We start from the raw sequence: 2874 nt of genomic DNA, 5'->3' as shown, positions 1-2874 counted from the left end.
AAAAAGAACGTATTAGTAGAAAGTAGGTCAAGACACAACTAAGGAGACTAAGGAGGACAAACAGCAGCAAATGAGGCCTTGGAGGGTCTCAGCGTGGGAGCTAAAACACAGATTTAACAGTACACATCCCTACAACCCCACCAGCACTCTGCACTAACTGCACAGGAAATTGGTAGATTGTAAGAACCTTTATCTTAAAGCCTCTGAGAATAGTTTTACAATATCTGTGCACAACTGGAATACAGGACATTGGGATTCATGAGTAATGCTCGAAGGTGAGTGACCTAACAAGCAGCAGTCAACTTGTGTGCTCACTGTGTGAGTTGTGAGCAAGTTTGACAACCAGCAGGAGGGATGTAGACTTAGGCATCAAGGGATCTTCCCCTCAAAGGCGTTAGCCTCAATGAAGTGTTATAATTTACAACATTACAACAAGCGTGTGTGCTTTGCACTTTTTAGCCTCAAACGCCATCGTCAAACATAAGGGGAAGCGAAGGTGGACATTTTACCACAACACCATGGGCCACAGACAAGTGATCTTCATATTATCTTCCCAGCTCGGGGAAATCTCATCTGCACATAACAGGATAAAGAGTTATTATTATTTTTTTTTTTAACAGGAGTAGAGATATTCAAATATATATGAATGATATAATCAAAATTGTATCTTGTTTTACAGAGTGCAGCTAATAGAAAAAGTGGTTGGTAAACGGATTAACAATGGTCAGAGATAATAAGTGGTCTCAGCTGAACACCCAGCATATTTTAAAAAGGCTTTGGTTAATTCAATGACTTGAAAAAAATTCATACTGGTTCCAAAATACAGCAATATGCTCCAGGCCACAAAGCAGTGTGAGCCACCTGGGGAAATGTCAGCGGGGAAAATGAGTGAATGCCATACTCTGCTTGCTCAACAACCATCATCAAAGTGACCTTGAGCAGTGCACAAAATATTGCAGCCGCTCAGTGGAAGTAGAACAGACATATTAGAAGACAATACTCGTACTAAGTGCAGTGAAATTACATGAATGCAGAGCAGGGTCAGACTCAAAAAGTAATGCTTGTTATTACAAAGAGATTTGGAATTAAACAAATTATTTTTAACATGAGCATGAACACTGAACGTTGCTGATTCACCTACCGACACCAGAGGCTAATTTTTTTTTTTTTACATTACTCTTAGATTTTCCTATGATCAGCTGAAAAGGTCCTATTTCTAATTGGCATGATTTTTGTCTTCTGCAGGCTGTTCACCAAAACCTAATAGGACAGGTATCTGGTGACATCTGGTTATAATCACTCTGTAGCATACTTCTCTGACCTACAGCAGGGATTCCAACATGTGAGCTCGGGACCCCGTAATGGGATCAAACGTTACTGTCAGTCATCCGTGCTGCTTTTTGACAATTATTATCGACAATTATTGAATAATTGTCAAATGATCATGTGACTAATAACTAACTTTATAAGTAACTTTATAAGAAAATGTCTGTTCTCTCAATTCTGTTACTGAGGTAGCCTATACAATGTTGTAACAATTTTTTTAAATTATATAATAATTATAAGTATAAGACCTATAAAAAGGTCTTACAATTGGGTAAACAGAGATTTGTCAAATATATTTTTGTCATTTGAAAAGATAATAATTGAGAATAAGCACACAAAGCCTAACGGGGAATGAAGTCTAGCTACGTAACAAAACAAATATGCAAAGTATACCGGTTAAAATAGAAAGGTTCCTCCTGGAAATATCCATCTTGACGTTGTTAAGCTTTTCTTTTATAACCTGGGCAGTTCGGATGTAACAATAAAACCACACCCGTATGACCTACCCAGAGTAAACACATATAATGCAGGGACTGGGCACATCCAGAAAAACATCAAGGCTAAACCACATGCAGTGAATGGGCAGTGAAACTTAAAGCAGAAAAAGGCAGTATGTAGACAGACAGTGAACCGGGGCCGTGTTCTTTTTGGTCTAATTATAACACAGAAGAGAACACCGCTCACACAGTGGCCTCTCCCTCTCTCCACTGCAGTTACAGAGCTGAATTTAAGTATTGGGTGGCACCTCTCTGTGGTCCACAGTTGCGGGTGCAGAGATTCCAGATTGGTTACTCATCAACTAAACTACAATGAACAGATATAAATAGATCACCCCATTGAAGTTATCTTACCAGATGGGTGAATTGTGAGTCCAAATGTCACAAAATTATGTTTAAAAACTATTAAAAGCACCAGATTACTGACTAATAATAATAATCTGATACGACCCCTTTATAAATCACTGACAGATTGTATAAAACTTTTCACTTCCTCTCTGCCAGTACGGTTCGTGTCCCCAGCGGTCCTGACCTACAATTCAATGGTGTCTGATAACGCCTTGTAGTAAAACCTACATTTAATTTAATTTTGAATATCTGTTATTGTCCAATTTGATGTAGTGTTTTTGTAGCTAGATAGCACTTTGCACCTGCACAGTTTGTACAACAAATTTTAATATTGCCATTCCTTGCTGACACAAACTCTAAATAGTGACTATATTTCCAGCATAGACTGTATATACAGTCTATGATTTCCAGCTAGAAAACGTGCATCTATCTCCTCCCTCCATTGTTCTTTATGTCTCTGCTTGGTACACGTGAACTGTTGTCATGCTGAAAACGTGACTTGACGCATACGTGACATCACTCCCCAAGATGCAAGAAGAAATTAAAAATATATATTTTTGCTTTCTTCTTGGGTCTAAATACTGTAGCAATCCACACTGACCTGGATACATAACTTTAATCTGATTACTGGTCTTGAAATAGTAATGCGTTAGATTACCCATTAATGAAAAAAGTGGTCAGATTAGATTAATGCATCACTGGT

General features: G+C 38.2%; 1 protein-coding gene across 4 annotated transcripts in view; it reads right to left on the bottom strand.

Moving 5' to 3' along the window:
- Positions 1–2874, bottom strand: part of klhl13 (kelch-like family member 13) — a 36983-nt gene that overhangs the window by 7002 nt on the left and 27107 nt on the right. The window lies entirely within an intron of this gene.

This window comes from Etheostoma spectabile, chromosome 13, assembly GCF_008692095.1.
Source record: "Etheostoma spectabile isolate EspeVRDwgs_2016 chromosome 13, UIUC_Espe_1.0, whole genome shotgun sequence".
Lineage (NCBI taxonomy): Eukaryota > Metazoa > Chordata > Actinopteri > Perciformes > Percidae > Etheostoma > Etheostoma spectabile.
This window is presented reverse-complemented; position numbering and strand designations above follow the sequence as displayed.